The sequence below is a fragment of the Pleurodeles waltl genome, chromosome 5 (assembly GCF_031143425.1).
Source record: "Pleurodeles waltl isolate 20211129_DDA chromosome 5, aPleWal1.hap1.20221129, whole genome shotgun sequence".
Taxonomy (NCBI): domain Eukaryota; kingdom Metazoa; phylum Chordata; class Amphibia; order Caudata; family Salamandridae; genus Pleurodeles; species Pleurodeles waltl.
In genome coordinates this window covers 155664114-155681955 of record NC_090444.1, presented here as the reverse complement: position 1 = coordinate 155681955, position 17842 = coordinate 155664114, and the positions used below count along the sequence as shown (strand labels likewise).

General features: G+C 44.2%; 1 pseudogene; it reads right to left on the bottom strand.

Annotated features, from left to right (window-relative positions):
- Positions 1-17842, bottom strand: part of LOC138297229 (calpain-8-like) — a 186947-nt pseudogene that overhangs the window by 117949 nt on the left and 51156 nt on the right.

Genomic DNA, 17842 nt, shown 5'->3' with positions numbered 1-17842 from the left:
CCCCCATGTACCTTCACCCGCGTGGGCGAATTCACACCTTTAAAAAAAAAAAAAAAATCCTGTCATGTGCACAGGGCATTTGTCTTTTAATAAACAATATGTTTATGGTCTTCTGTGACCCATCTTATGTAACCAGTATGACCCTGCCATGGTGTTTGCTGTTTATTATGTCCTTGGTAAAGCTTTGCTAGATCCTCCAATGAGTTTCACAAAGCTAATAATCAGTGAAGTTACCATAATTGTTCATCCAAGCATTTACGACAAACCCAGCCGCTTTTTAGATGTGCAAAGTAAAGCAAAGCTTCCCTTTTAATTTGCAAAGCATTCTTGCTCCAAACTCCACTCTGTTTGTAAACAGGCCGTAAACCTTGTTCTTATCTTGTCACATTTGCATAGCATTCAAAGAGTGAGAACAAATGTCGGACACTGTTTTCAGAGGCCATCTGTTCCATATCCCTTCCCCTTCTCTTATCCCGGCTTGGTTATTTTGTTAAGAGCACTTCACACGAGAGTTGCATCCTTGCTACGCCACTGACCAGGTTACCATTTTAAGGGCTGGAGCAAAACATCAACAAGCATTTGCAATGCAACGGGTCTCGCGTTTGCTCATGTTAGAGCTGATCGCGTTGTAAACTCCTAACCCGACTTTTCGTCTATCGGCAAAAGTGCTTTTATGTACGTAACCCGAAAAAGTGAAATTAACTGTGTAAAGCGCTCGACTTCTGCCAAGCGAAATCGCGCTAGGAAAATAGAGAAAAAGTAGTCCACGATCCGTCAGAAAACAGCGAGCCTCGCATGTTTTCTGTACTTGGTCGCTGCGCTCGAGGAGGGCTAACCACCGGAAAAGGCATGACGTGTGCATGCCTTCCACTAATGAAAGCAAGCAGATTTTACTAGACAAGCCCACGAACCAATGAAACACACTGACGTAACGTCGACAGGGCTCCGAGCCCTTTTCTAATAACTAAAGCGTCTCGCTGCGATACGCATGCGCGAGCGCATGCAACGCAAGCTCGACCCTAAAAATAGTGAATTACATGCTAGTGCTTGACAGAACCCAATATAGAGGCACAACTGTGGGGGGTCGCTGAAGGACAGCACAAACTCAATGGAGTGCTCATCTTTGTCCATCTTGTGAGCGGTAAGCAAGTTTCAGGTCACATATATTTTAGCCTTTCTTTGAATGGCAAAGCACTACTAGGCGCTTTAAAAAAAAAAAAAATGACTATATTGATGGCGGGGATTAATGTCTATAATATGACCAGTACTTGAGGACTATACTGACCAGTTCTTGTAATGGTATCAATCAACAGTGCACATGCTTAACATGGACAGATACTGAGCACTGGTACGTTTCATTTTCTACAGTGGGCACAAGCACTTCTCAGCAGGGATGCTGTACTTCCAATGACCTCGGAAGTACTAGCAGTATGTACTCTGGAATAGTGAGTACCTGGACGTCTATGCATCTAACTGCTAACAGGGACACCTTATATCGGCTAACTGCATACAGAGACATTCTAGATTCCAAGTGTTAATACAGACATGCAAACCATCAAGAGTCATCATTAGATATCCTAGATATGCTTACTGCCCACATAGACATGCTATAAATACTAACAGCCAAAGTGGACACTCTAGACATGCTAACTGCTAATATGGTTGTGCTAAATATATTAACTGCCAACACAGACATGCTAGACATTCTAACTGCCAACATGGCATTTTAGACATGCTAACTGCCTACATGAACATACTGGACATGCTCACTGCCCATGTAGACTTACTAAACATACTAACTACAAATACGAACAGGAGAGATATACTCACTGCCAAAGGGACATGCTAGACATGCTCAATGTCCGTTTGTACATGCTAGACATGCTAACTGCCAATACTGTCACACTAGACAGGCTAACTATGCTAGACACATGAAGTGCCGAGAGAGTGATTCCAATTGCCCAGGCAGACATGCTATAAATGCTAACTGCCAATGCAGATATGCTAAAGATGCTAGTTGGCAAATGGGACATGCTACCTGTCAATGAAGACATACTGGAAATGTTAAGTGCAAGTAAATGAATTCACAACATGCTATCTGCAAATACAAAGTGATAGAATCAAAAGAAACTCTAGCTCAGGGGTGTCCGGCATAGAGCCAGCTCCTAGCAAGATTTTCAGTTTATCCACTGAATATGCAAATTAGATCAATTAAGATTCATTAAATGTACACAGGCACCTCGTGGAGACATAGGTAGTATGTATTGTATTTAGACTACCATCTGCCACACGAAAAACGAAAAAGGTCACATTATTTACTATATCCAAACCATGCACAATTATACACCAGCCTTAAATTTCAACTTCCAATCTGGTGTGTAGATCGTTATACTTCATTGAAGAAGTGTGACTCCATCCCAGAAGAGGAAAGTGGTTCTCACACTTCTTGGATTGCACATTGACAGAAGGATTATAAACAGACAGAAATTAAACAATCATGACAAAAAGTTATTCAGCTTTACTTTTCCTAATTAGGTTTCACTAACTTACTCCTGGCTCAGAGCTTGTTCCTGACCACACTGTGTCACTGGAGCCAAGCTATATCTCTCAAATGTGCCCCAACGAGTATGAAAACTGGTCCTGGCTTGCTTATGTTCCGGTTCAGAGTAGACCTGGCCTAGCAGTTTGGGCTGGATCGTTCCCACTGGAGGAGGGTCAAGACTGATTTGCATATGGCTGGGTCCAAACTGAGATGGCAAGGTGTGCAAAACAGCAATGGACTGGGATGAGACCTTAGTAATTACCAATGGCTGGGATGAATTCAAGCATTCCATCCATTATGCATTATATACTTCAGTGTGTCACCCTAAGTGTGACAGGTATGCCCAGACGTAGGTCCTGTGCACACTGTGTCACTGGAGCCAAATACTTGGCTGATGAACCCACACTAGGGTGAAAGCGGTCCTGGATTGCTTGTGTTATGGGTCAGTGAGAACCAGACCTGACAGTTCAGCCTAGACTGTTCCCACTGGAATAGGGTCACAATTGATTTGTAAAAGGCTAGGCCCAAACCGAGGTGGCATGGTGCACAAAATAACAATGGACTGGGATGCAGCTTGAGTAATTACCAGTGGTTGAGATTAATTCAAGCATTCACTTTTTGTTTACTTCAGCGTTTCATCCTCATTGGGACCAGTGTGCCCAGATGTGGGTGCAATGCACACTGTGTCACTAGAAACAAGCTATATCTAGCTGATGAGCGCTAATTAGGATAAAACCAGCAATAGGTTGCTTGTCTTCCAATTCAGGGAAAACCTGCCTTGGCAGTTCAGGATGGACTATTCCACTGGAGCAGGGTTAAGACGGACTTACATATGGCTGGGTCCAAACTGGGGTGGCATGGTGAGTAAAAATATTGATGGACTGGTATGCAGCCCAAAGTAAATGCCACTGGCTGAGATTAATTAAAGCATTCCATTCATCACATTTTCTATACTTCAGTGTGTCACCCTAAGTAGGACAGGTATGACCAGACATGGGTCCTGTGCACACTGTGTCACTGGAACAAAGCTATACCTGGCTGATGAGCCCTAACTAGGGTGAAACCAGTCCTGAGTTGCTTGTATTCCAGTTCAGTGTGGACCTGGCTTGACAGTTCAGGCTACACTGTTCCCATTTGAGCAGGGTCAAGACTGATTTGCATGTGGCTGGGTCCAAAGTGAGGTGGCATTGTGTGTAAAATAAAGATGAACTGGGATGTAGCCAGACGTTTTGCCAGTGGCTAAGGTTACTTCAAGCATTCCATCCATCACATTTGTATACCTCTGTGTGTCACCGAAAGTGGGATGGACATGCCCAGATGTTAGCCCCGTGCACACTGTGTCACTGGAATTAAGCTATACCTTGCTGACGAATGCTAAGTATGATGAAACTGATCCTGGGTTGCTTGTGTTCCCTGGACTGTCCCATTGGAGCAGGGTCAAGACAGATTCGCATATAGTTGGGTCTGTACTGAGGTGGCATGGTGTGCAAAATAATGATGGACTTTGATGCGGCACCAAGCAATTACAAGTGGCTGAGTTAAATTACATCCATCATATTTTGTATATTTCATATTGGAAGGTGGAACACCCTGTCCACCTTTTTGTCTTAATGGTGATCTAGTGGGGTTAGATCCTTGAGTTGAGTGACACATTCTCATTGAGCATTTGTAATGAAATTACCCAGGAGCATCTTAAGGCGTCTCTTGACCTTGGGCCAAATGTAGTTTTTGGGGCCCCTGTTCAGAACAGCTTTCAATTTATGATCCAATTTCAGCTCTTGCACGCTCTCTTTGGCCAGGTCACTGACAGCACCCAGGCACATTGGTTCAAATTCTAAATGTGTTTACATCTAATATTCAAGGATAGTGTTTTTTCAATACAGTACCACAGCATAAGCTCACTAATATTACTACAGATAATCTCTGTGACACCCTCCCACTTCTCATAAGTGAGGTCCTGTTTGATCATTTCTCAGCAAAATGTCTGAAATAGACTCCCACACACCATGCACATAATAAATGAATTAAAGGAAAATGCAATTGGTGTAAGAATTATTCAAGGTCATCAGGGCAAGAATATGTGCAGCGCACAGCTGGCTCTAGCAGGGGGGGCCTGAAAGGCTGGGGCCCTGGCCAGAGCCCACTTTGCCCATGCCTTAAAATGCCTACGACATCACTGTCCTTTCCCAACAAGAGTTTGGGTCATGTGGTGTCCATGAGCCAGTAGGGCCATCTAGTGGCCCTTGCTAACCTAAGGCAGGTTCTACCTAGGACACGATGATTCTCTGTGTTTCAAGGTTTGTCTTCGCCATCTGTACTTACAGTTGAAGGTGTTTAAAGGGTTAAGGGTGTGTGTTTGAGCAAGGTTTTTCCTACGTGACTGAGTGCTACTTTAATATATTAGCAGCCATAATTCTTTTGGTTTGGGAAATTTGCTCAGGGGGTGCCATTGAAGGTGGTGTTGGTTTTCTAGGCTCTCCTCTACCATGTTAGAACAAAGCCCCTGGTTGTAACTTTGGGTGTGGTTGCACCTCTTTTCTTGTCCATGTGTTCTGTCTCCTTGTGGTCTGTTTCCACAGTGCTCTCATGTTCTTTTTGAAATTCAGGTTCCAGCTGTTTGTATTGGCCCTCTAAGACTAAATTGAGGAACTTCATTGCATTTTGTGAAGCTGTGTTAGCCCTCAATGACCATCCTGAGGAGCTATATCATGTGAACTATGTTGGCCGTTAAAGACTAGCTCGAGGAGCTTCATCGTGTGGAGCTGTGTGGATACTGATCTTTGAAACATTTTCTTGAAAGTTGATGTACAACTCTCCATCATATCATATGCTTAATGCCACAGCTGCTATTTGTCTTTAGGTCACTCCCAGATATACCCCATAGGCATGTTTCCCCTATGCTGCAAACATTTATTTGAGGCCAGGTAGCCCTATATCAACTGCTGTGGCCGTCATTATTGGGAATGATGAGTGCCCATCCATGACAGTCAGAGAGTACCACCAAGAGTCCACTGGGCCAAAGAAATCTATTGCCAGCACTGCCATGAAGCGTCAGGTACAATATCAGTGGGTGTGAATAGCGGATTTACCTACTGTGTGTTAGACTCAGGGTTTCTATTACTCTTTCTGTGTTCAATTGAGTATACAGCGAGATTCTCCCATTTCTGTGGAAGAATACATTTTTACTAACTATACTCTTTTAATTTCACTGTATTCAGCACAGCCACTGAATTGGCAGGTCCCTTCATTTGCCTTTAAGTACCTGGCTCTGAGATAGCCTCCAGTGTGTTTTGGTATAAAATGACTTTAAATTGATCATTACATGGTTGCTAGACCCATATCAAGATGCCTTTTATCAGGCTGCTCATGTGAGCTGCTCATGTGAGGTACTTCTGCAGGTACTGGCTCAGGTCTGTGGCGGCATGCAGAATCCCAGAGGAAGGCTCAACACCCCAGGGTATTTAAACATATTCCATGTCAAGCAAAAGCAAGTGAAATACTACTGTTGGGGCATAAACATACACCAGTAGCAGTCCCTGTCGGACCCAAGCGTCACAGAGCAGGACTTTCTTGAACAGGTGAGCAAGATTATGCAGACAGTGCCCAGACATTACTCACAAGCATGTTCCCCCAGATAGAAACTTAATAGGTGAACCCGGGTACGAAGAGATAGCAGCAGGTACACTGCTCAGTAATTCAAACTGCTAGACTGTAATATATAGGATATGACTATTCCATTAGAAGAAAATATTGTCTGGCTTAGTTCTTTCTGTGCAAATTGCATTGGCCTTATTTTGGTGCAGAGCCTGTCTCTGAACAGTCTGTTCTTCGGGTGGTCCTACTAATGTCCACCTTGTCCTTCTCTTCTTTCCCAGTCTATGGAGATTCAGTGCCGCTAAAGGTCCTGACCTGGGGGATCCACATTCTTTGTATGGCTGACACTCAACTTACGACATTTAAAAATTGGCCTCAGCAAAAATATTGTGTATTGACTTCTGGATATGTTGGCTGTCCCTGACTCTCGTTTGATGGGAAGGTTGTGGATTTTCCTCCTAGTTTCAGATGTGGATGTCTCATAAAATAAAATGTTTTTTCTATCATTTATTTCATGTTCTGGGTTAGTGTAACAATGATATCACAGGTAGTCTGTTATGTTCTTTTTGATCTAGGAAATCTTATTGAAATATGTGCTGGATTGAAACACTGCACTTTGCAGATCTATTTATTCTTTAGTCCATTAAGCAATAATCAGACCGGAGCTCTCCTTTGTTTTCTTCTCCATTTTGAAAAGTTGATCTAGTTCTATTTCTCTCCAGGAATGGGGAGCCTCAGTTAATAGATCGTCCAGTCCCATGAAACAGTGTCAGTAGGCTATCCTGTTTCAGGTTTAAACCCATTAGAACTAATGCAATCTCACCAAAAGCGAAACAGTCCTAATCAGTGTAACCATATAAACACTAAAAAACACCTGCACAACTACACACTAAAATACAATTTAAAGAAAGGAAAATGAAACAGGAGTCATCTTGATTTCTTCCTGAAGGGGCCAAGACATTGTAACTTTGTTATGCAAGGAAGCAGCAAGAACGATTGGCTTAAGATTATTGCATGGGTTTTGTTGTTTAGGGATGTCACTAAAATATTGTTCCTTCAACCTTTTGTTGAAGATAAGTGCAATGAGACAAGTATAAAGATGGGTCAATGCTGATGCCATAGCTAACAGTTCTTGGATATACCAAACAACCACCAGTGCTTGAGCACAGAATTTCAGAGGATCCTTCCATTTGTCCCTCTCCTTCTCACTTTCTCCCTCTCTGTTGTTCTCTCCCTCTCTTTTTCTGTCTTTCTCTCCTTTTGTCATTGTAAGACAGTGGATTATTAACTGAGGTGGATGTGAGTACACCACAAGAAATAAGACCACAAACTTGTCAGGGTAAAACACAGGTTTAATAATTTCAAGCAGGGCTCAACCCAATGGTAGTTATGGCACCAAGCAGACAGGCTTAACTTAGGAAAGTGTGTAATGTATTTAGCAGTAACTAAACGATCAAGCCAAAACACAACACAATGAAAATCCCACAACCAATTACAAAAATTAGAGATAATTTAAGGAGTAAAGTGACAATAAAATGACCAAAAACTAAAAAGGAGAAGTGGAGATATGATTAACGATTTAGGGCAAAAGGCACACAGAAAGAGTAAAGCGGCAGTCAGTAGTCACTGCTCGCATTTAACCGGAACCCAGTCTCGAGTTCCGGCCGACCATAATGGAGTATGGGTCAGAAACACCAATTAAGTTCATCATGGTCAACCTTCTCTGAAATGGAAGTCGAGATCCTCCAGTAGGGCATCTGCCTTTACTCTGCACAGATTCTGCCTCTAGCTTACAGCAGTGGCATAAAGCACAATGATGCCCCCCCTTCCCCACCAGCAGAATCTGAGAGAGGTCCCTCAGACTCTCGTATTTCAAAGATGTTAATAGGCTTTTGGGTGAATGTGGACGCCCTGAAGGCTGCCAGCTCACCCTTTGCTGGTCCAGGCCCCTAGCTCTTAATCCTTGATATTCACTTAAATAGTAATTTCTTCTTTTCATACTTTCAGGAATCTGACTGACAATAAATACATATATGAGGAACTGACAGGATATAAGGGCGAGAAAGAATGTGGGCGCGCTGTGCAAACAGAATAGCTAAATGCCTCAAGTCACAAAACAGTTTAGTTGTTGGTACTGGAATTAACCGTTCTAATTCACAAATCCTAAATCCAAAACCGTGGATCTGGGGAATTTTCAAGCTTCAAATTCCATGCACTAATGCAGAAAGACTTGATTTCTGGTTGAGGTCCTGCCTTAGATTCACACATCTTCCACAAACCTTTTCTGATCATCCTCCTGTCACTCTCACAATTGAACTTCCTGATGTAACACAGGGCCAAGGACCTTGGCGCATCCTTAATAATGCTCTTAGAGAGATGGGTTTTAGAGGGGAAATCTTTTCAGCAATAACCAAATTCAAGAACAATACAGGTTCAGTCATGCACTTTGCCATGGTGTGGGCAAAAATGTAGGGTTACATCAGGGGTTCACAATCGACAAATATGTTGGAGACATTTAAGTTAATAAGGACGTAACTGAAAAAAGCAGAGGCCACTCCCTCAGAACTGGAAAAACAAGATGAGCATAATATCAACGCTATACAAATGCATCAAGAATAAGTGGAAAGAGAAACTCAATTAAAGACCCTTAAAGACAATGCGGTGCAAAATTATGTGGAGCGTGATAGGCCGAGATGCACCATCTCATGGCTTATACGGAAAGTACATCCACTTAAACTATCCACTCCATGAACGTGTCACTGGGGAACCAGTAGAGGCTAACACTGCTTTTATTTGGGTATTTCAGTCCTATTATACAAACACATACTCGAGTAGAATGACCTCTACTGATATTAGCATTCAGCATTATCTTGATGATACTGCCCTTGCGTGGATTGAGGGTGGTGTTAGAGAATACCCACTTCAACCCATTGACTCCAAAGCGTTAATATATACTCCTGAGGGCTTAGCAGGGAACAAAGCCATGGAACCCATGGACTCACAATAGAGTTCTATAAAACTTTGAAGGCAATATTGGCACCACAACTGGTGGACCTATATCATGAAGAGTTGAATATCAGAGAATTACCTCTGACCACTAGGGAGGCAGTTGTTGCTGCTATTTTGAAACCCAGTAACGGTGCACTGGACTGCTGGTCTCATAGTCTGTTATCTCTCCTACATAGTCTGTTATCTCTCCTAAACCTTAATAACAAAATACTCTAAAATATTATAGCAAGTAGACTCACTCCTACAGGAGCAGTCTGGTTTCATACCAATAAGAGCCAGATTAAAAAATCTGAGAACCCTCTTTGGAGTTATGCACCAAATAAGACCTGAAGTAAACACTATTTTTGTTCTATTAGATTCACAGAAGGCATTTGATTCACTTGAATGGCCCTTCTTGTTTGCAGTGCTACAAAGGACTGGCACACCCTTAAACAAACTAGACCTTACTAGATAACTGTATACCCATCCTGTTGCTAGGTTTTGCATTAATGGCTCCATGTATGAACTGTTTTGAATAAGCAAGGACACGCGACAGGGCTGCCCTGCTATTTGCCTTTGCCATGGAGCTTCTCACGACCTGGCTGTAAACCAAACATTCCCATCAGGGTCTTAAATTTCCTAATAAGCCTATACTCTTATCGTTATAAGCTGCTGATATTAAGTTATTTGTGAAGTACCAGTGGACATATCTTGAACTAATGATAACTAAAATACTGTGCTATAGGGAAATATGGGGCATACACATCAATTTGTCAAAGTCCGAAATGTTCCCACTAACTGAAGCAGCCAGTAAACTAACGATTAGACTCTCCCTGCAGTAGAGTGATGGCTGTGTTAAATGCCTGGGAATTATGTTAAACAGAGATAGAAAACAGATGATTCAAGATAATTATAGACTCACGACTTTACAATTAAATTAACAAATTGAATGATGGATTACATTACCTTTGTCTATGGTGGACAGAATAGCGCTGATTAAGATGCTGGTGTTACCTAGATTTTTTGGACCTAATTCATATCCCAATACCTCTGGGAAGGGCTTTCTTTCGTAGCCTAAGAACATCCCTGACTAGACTAGTGTAGGGGTTGACGTAACCCAAGGCTATGATGGGAGATGCTCACACTGTCTTATGATTGGGGGAGAGGGAGTGTGCTGGTTCCATATATGGAAAGCTACTACCATGCTGCACAATCTAATTATGTGGCATTTTGGTTCCAACCGGGCTGTCGAGCTCCTCATGTCCCAATTGAAGCCTATCAGGTGAAGCTGGGTGAGCTGCGAACACGTATTACAGCGAGACCTTCGAAGCACGTGCAGACTAATCAAACTGTCCAAGGTTCTGGCTGCTAGCCCTGGTCTATGGTGGGCAAGGAGGGTGGGAAACAACCGGAATTCGCAAATTGGGAAATGCAAAACCATTCGCATCTTTGGGCCTACAGGCCCACAGTGATGAATGGAGCCGCATTCTCTAATTGCGATTCGGTAATAGCGTTTGCGAATTTAAAGAAATCGCTATTACCGAATCGCAATTTTGATACATCCCATTTTGCATTTCTTAAATAGCGATTTCTTAAAATTTGCTATTTAAGAAATGCAAACCGAAATCTTGATACATCTGGCCCTAAGTGAGAAAAAATACAATAGTTGCTACAATAGTTGGTAAAATAACCAACATTTTTGAAGACTTTCAAAACAGTAGCGGGTTAGAGTGTGTGTGCGCTCTTATCTGTGTGTATGGAAAAATACCTTGTGAAATCCGACAGACACCTCAACCTCACTATACCCGACTGAGAGAACATGTACCCACTATTTAGCAGAAAATACATTAAGTTGGGGGGTGTAACACCCCAAACACTGCCCCTGAAGCTACGACCCTGACTTTAAAACCATATTGTTGGGCTAATCTTTAAGCCTAAATATATGTGGTCTAAGTGTGTGTGAGAAAGTAGCCTCTTTCTAGCCTTGTTACCCCCACTTGTGGCCTGTTTGTGAGTGTATGTCAGGGTGTTTTCACTGTATCACTGGGATCCTGCTAGCCAGGGCCCAGTGCTCATAGTGAAAACCCTATGTTTTCAGTATGTTTGTTATGTGTCACTGGGACCCTGCTAGTCAGGACCCCAGTGCTCATAAGTTTGTGGCCTATATGTATGTGTTCCCTGTGTGGTGCCTAACTGTCTCACTGAGGCTCTGCTAACCAGAACCTCAGTGGTTATGCTCTCTCATTTCTTTCAAATTGTCACTAACAGGCTAGTGACCAATTTTACCAATTTACATTGGCTTACTGGAACACCCTTATAATTCCCTAGTATATGGTACTGAGGTACCCAGGGTATTGTGGTTCCAGGAGATCCCTATGGGCTGCATCATTTCTTTTGCCACCCATAGGGAGCTCTGACAATTCTTACACAGGCCTGCCACTGCAGCCTGAGTGAAATAACGCACACGTTATTTCACAGCCATTTTACACTGCACTTAAGTAACTTATAAGTCACCTATATGTCTAACCTTTACCTGGTAAAGGTTAGGTGCAAAGTTACTTAGTGTGAGGGCACCCTGGCACTAGCCAAGGTGCCCCCACATTGTTCAGGGCCAATTCCCCGGACTTTGTGAGTGCGGGGACACCATTACACGCGTGCACTACATATAGGTCACTACCTATATGTAGCTTCACAATGGTAACTCCGAATATGGCCATGTAACATGTCTATGATCATGGAATTGCCCCCTCTATACCATCCTGGCATAGTTGGCACAATCCCATGATCCCAGTGGTCTGTAGCACAGACCCTGGTACTGCCAAACTGCCTTTTCAGGGATTTCACTGCAGCTGCTGCTGCTGCCAACCCCTCAGACAGGCTTCTGCCCTCCTGGGGTCCAGCCAGGCCTGGCCCAGGATGGCAGAACAAAGGACTTCCTCTGAGAGAGGGTGTTACACCCTCTCCCTTTGGAAAATGGTGTGAAGGCAGGGGAGGAGTAGCCTCCCCCAGCCTCTGGAAATGCTTTCATGGGCACTTTTGGTGCCCATTTCTGCATAAGCCAGTCTACACCGGTTCAGGGACCCCTTAGCCCTGCTCTGGCGCGAAACTGGACAAAGGAAAGGAGAGTGACCACTCCCCTGACCTGCACTTCCCCTGGGAGGTGTCCAGAGCTCCTCCAGTGTGCTCCAGACCTCTGCCATCTTGGAAACAGAGGTGCTGCTGGCACACTGGACTGCTCTGAGTGGCCAGTGCCACCAGGTGACGTCAGAGACTCCTTCTGATAGGCTCCTTCAGGTGTTGCTAGCCTATCCTCTCTCCTAGGTAGCCAAACCCTCTTTTCTGGCTATTTAGGGTCTCTGTCTCTGGGGAAACTTTAGATAACGAATGCAAGAGCTCATCCGAGTTCCTCTGCATCTCTCTCTTCACCTTCTGCCAAGGAATCGACTGCTGACCGCGCTGGAAGCCTGCAAACCTGCAACATAGTAGCAAAGACGACTACTGCAACTCTGTAACGCTGATCCTGCCGCCTTCTCGACTGTTTTCCTGGTGGTGCATGCTGTGGGGGTAGTCTGCCTCCTCTCTGCACTAGAAGCTCCGAAGAAATCTCCCGTGGGTCGACGGAATCTTCCCCCTGCAACCGCAGGCACCAAAAAGCTGCATTACCGGTCCCTTGGCTCTCCTCTCAGCACGACGAGCGAGGTCCCTCGAATCCAGCAACTCTGTCCAAGTGACTCACACAGTCCAGTGACTCTTCAGTCCAAGGTTGGTGGAGGTAAGTCCTTGCCTCACCTCGCTAGACTGCATTGCTGGAAACCGCGACTTTTGCAGCTACTCTGGCCCCTGTGCACTTCCGGCGGAAATCCTTTGTGCACAGCCAAGCCTGGGTCCACGGCACTCTAACCTGCATTGCACGACTTTCTAAGTTGGTCTCCGGTGACGTGGGACTCCTTTGTGCGACTTCGGGTGAGCACCGTTTCACGCATCCTCGTAGTGCCTGTTTCTGGCACTTCTCCGGGTGCTACCTGCTGCTAAGAGGGCTCCTTGTCTTGCTCGACGTCCCCTCTACCTCCTGGTCCAATTTGCGACCTCCTGGTCCCTCCTGGGCCACAGCAGCATCCAAAAACGCTAACCACACGATTTGCAGCTAGCAAGGCTTGTTGGCGTTCTTTCGGCGGGAAAACACTTCTGCACGACTCTCCACGGCGAGAGGGATCCGTCCACCAAAGGAGAAGTCTCTAGCCCTTTTCGTTCCTGCAGAAACCTCAGCTTCTTCTGTCCAGTAGAAGCTTCTTTGCACCCACAGCTGGCATTTCCTGGGCATCTGCCCATCTCCGACTTGCTTGTGACTTTTGGACTTGGTCCCCTTGTTCCACAGGTACCCTAGATTGGAAATCCATCGTTGTTGCATTGTTGGTTTGTGTCTTTCCCGCATTATTCCTCTAACACGACATCTTTGTCCTTAGAGGAACTTTAGTGAACTTTGCACACACTTTTCAGGGTCTTGGGGAGGGTTATTTTTCTAACTCTCACTATTTTCTAATAGTCCCAGCGACCCTCTACAAGGTCACATAGGTTTGGGGTCCATTCGTGGTTCACATTCCACTTTTGGAGTATATGGTTTGTGTTGCCCCTATTCCTATGTGTCCCCATTGCATCCTATTGTAACTATACATTGTTTGCACTGTTTTCTAAGACTATACTGCATATTTTTGGTATTGTGTACATATATCTTGTGTATATTTCCTATCCTCTCACTGAGGGTACACTCTAAGATACTTTGGCATATTGTCATAAAAATAAAGTACCTTTATTTTTAGTATAACTGTGTATTGTGTTTTCTTATGATATTGTGCATATGACACTAAGTGGTACTGTAGTAGCTTCACACGTCTCCTAGTTCAGCCTAAGCTGCTCTGCTAAGCTACCATTATCTATCAGCCTAAGCTGCTAGACACCCTATACACTAATAAGGGATAACTGGGCCTGGTGCAAGGTGCAAGTACCCCTTGGTACTCACTACAAGCCAGTCCAGCCTCCTACAGTGTGCCACTAGGGTAGGTATCAGAAGGCCCTTAGGGTGGGGAGCGGAAGGCTTTTCTCCACCTAGATGGAGCACAGAAAAGAAAGTAAGCAAGATCTAACTTTTGGGACCTATTGGCCAATTCCATTTAGCCATGATGTACAACATCCCTGGTGCTGTGCGGCGTGGCTAAATAGGAAGAAAAAGCCTATTATGCCATTTTATAGCATGAGCACCACACATGCGTGACCTACAAAATGGCGTGGCAGCTTTTTTTAATTTGTCGATCCAATCGAATTGACAAATAAAAAGAAAAAAGCACAAAAGTGTTTTTGGGGAAAATGGGTAGAGGGAAGCAGCATGGGTGAGGAAGCATAGAAGCAACATGGGGTCAAAGCGAATGGGGGGAAACAACACTTGTGGGGGAGCATGGAAGCAACGCGGGGACTGAATCCCACTGGAAGCAGAAGTAACATGGTAATGAGGCCATGCTGCAGGGGAGAGACAAATGCAACAAGCATTTGGAATGCAAATGGTCTTGTCAGCGACAGCTCCTCCGCTAAGGCGGAGGAGCATAACCCCACTGCCTTATGCAGTGGGCGAAAGGGGAAAATAAAATGATTATAACGTTACAAGCCAGGTTAGGGCGGGGCAGGGCTGGAGGAGGAGGAGAGGTGAGTGCACATAAGTGTGCATGACGCTTTGGCCCGCAGTGTTCGGCCAGCCAAACAGTCATGCGCACTTTGCATTTCTCCACCCGACAGTATTGAATAGCCGGGAGGAGAAAGTGCACAGGGCCCTACTCTCTGTCTGAGCCCTGGAGCAGGGCACTCAGACCAATCATGATGCTGCTGTGGTGCTGCTGACAGCAGCTTCGTGACTGGAGAGGAGTCTGGAAGCCTTGTGCTTCCGAGAGTCGGAGGAGGACGAAAATAGAGGTACGTTTTTTCTTTATTCTTTTATGTCCCCCAGACCACTGCCCCGCCACACCCGTTGACAAGCAGCCACCACTGAGTCTTGCATATTTCGAACAAGTTAATTGTCACCTTTTGACAACAGCGCCCACGAGCAAAAACAAAAAAAACTAGTAGAAACTGAGAAAAGACGACTTAACAAAATAAAATAAAGTTAGCTTTAAATAATAAAATGTTGTTATCCTGCCAGTCACAAGCCTTCTGTTTGTGGGACACTGTAAGTTAGAACAAAATAGTACCCTGATCACGTTGGGAGCAGCGGATGGGCAATAATTAAGTTGAAATCATTTAGTGCTTGATCCTTGCTCCACACAGAGGAACGGAAATGATGCCTGACATGCCTTGACAAATTGCGAGGCTGTAAAGAAGAGTGCCATGCAAACCAACAAACGGTGAGCGGGAGGTGGGTTCCAAGCCCTTTTCTGAACAACAACAGTGTCTCACATGCAAGACACATGCGCAAGCACATGCATTAGCAGGCTCGACCCTAAAAAGAGGAAGAAAAGCCCATATACGCTAACGAATAAGAAGCAAATGTGAGTGACAGTGAGGCCAAATAGTGGTAAGCAATGGGCGGGCTCTAAGCCCATTATAACTTGACAATATATCTCCCAAGACCTAAAAAAGTGAAATCCACACATTTGCCTTACTTATGTATACAAGCTAATAATAATAATAATAATAACGATAATAATAATAACAATAACAAACACCTTGCAGGCATCTTGGCACTATAACAACAAACCCTGAAGGAAAAACCTTCCTACTTTTGCATTGGTTACATCTTTTCCATCTTAGATCAGGTCCCTTAGTTATCCGAGCAAATTTAGGGGACCAGGTAAATACCTTAAATTCTATGACTTGCATAAATTTCCAAGGCATACTACATGGACTGATAAATCCTAAAACAAGAGGAAATGTACTAAAGTGTAGGCAGAAATCTGCAGTGTGTAGATTTGCTCATTTTATTTGTGTGAATGAGTATAAAACTGAGCAGAAAGAACCGGCGTTTATTAAGAGTGTTAAGAGTGCCAGTGAGCAGAAACCTAAGAGGCTACGGTGTGGACCCACAAAGCTAATATAGAACAAAGAGATCTATCGGCAGGAAACAGCAAAGGATCATTTCAGGACAGTACATTATCTTGGAGAATTAGAGGATCCAAATTATAGTGCCTGAGTGTCAATAGACTGGACACTGGAGAAATTGAATGGACCTCTCCAGCTGTACGGTCAGGAAAGCCAGGGGGTCAACGCACAGCACCAAAGCTGCTGAATGGATTACCAATGTAGTGGCTTAAAGGGTCCATCCAGGTAATGGTTTCACAACAGATTTCAAAATGTCAACTGATATCATCAAACAAACTAACTTTCTAGAGTGGCCAATGTTGGTGACTGGATCGACAACGAGATCTGGGTTTTTTTCTCTACCCTGGCTGCCCATTTAAAAGTAATACTGGCTCGGAAGGCAGCCCTAGAATCGCAGTAGGGTGGACTTAGATTAACGAGTAAAGGACATTTTGTGCACAAACTGCATGGTAATAATGGTGACTAGCTCACTCTGCCGAACAGGAACCCATTATCCACAGTTTCACTGACAGGGAGAAGAAGGCATATGACAAAGCAGGAGTCGGCACTGCCTGCTGAATAAACCAATATTTGCGCAGGCTGATTTTGATCACAGCTGTTTCAGAAACTGCCCTATAACACCTCAACTCCACGCATTCTGAAGTACCAGTACACAACCAGGGCAGCATCACCATAGCTACCGAATAATACGTCCACTTCCGGGCCTATTGTGCCCCTAGAGAACCAGGCAATGAGCAGATCCACCTATCTAAGGAGACCATCCCTGATTAACCAATGAGCAGATCCGCCTGTCTTAGGAGAGCATCCCTGATTAACCAATGAGCAGATCTGCCTGTCTTAGGAGACCATCCCTGATTAACCAACAAGCAGATCCACCTATCTTTGGAGACCATCTGTGATCAACCGACGAGCAGATCCGCCTATCTTAGGAGACCATCCCTGATTAACTGATGAGCAGATCTGACTATCTTAGGAGACCATCCCTGATTAACCGATGAGCAGATCTGCCTATCTTAGGAGACCATCCCTGATTAAGCGAAGAGCAGATCCACCTATCTTTGGAGACCATCCCTGATTAACCAATGAGCAGATCTGCCTATCATAGGAGACCATCCCTGATTAACCAATTACAGAAAAAAACACAGAGCAAGGGAGATCTCCTGGTACTTCCTATACAATGTCTTACCAAATTTGCCAAAGGATGTTGTGCACAAACGTTTCACTCTTCCAACACATAATATCTACAAAAATATATTTCAGTGAGCATGTAACTGTCCCTGATATGATGAAGCTGCAATCAAACTTCTGGGATTCACCTGAGATGGAATTTCCTACAAATAACTGCAGGAATGTTGCAAAACGTAAAGTTTCCCCAGCAACGAAAGTACACAAATGTGTACTACTTACCAAGTTTCCCCTGCCGAATGTCAGTGCGAGTGGTTCCTCCAACAATAAACTCAGGATTGGGACAGATTTCCTGGAAATAAAATGGAGGACAAAGCATATTTAATGATTGACGAGAGAGGAGTGTCTTTGGTTGATAAACATTTTGTGTTATCTTTCTGTGCGATTCTACACCAGGAGATACAAATCAATTAATCTGTCTGGCAGTATTCTGAACTGGTTACCCATTGCACA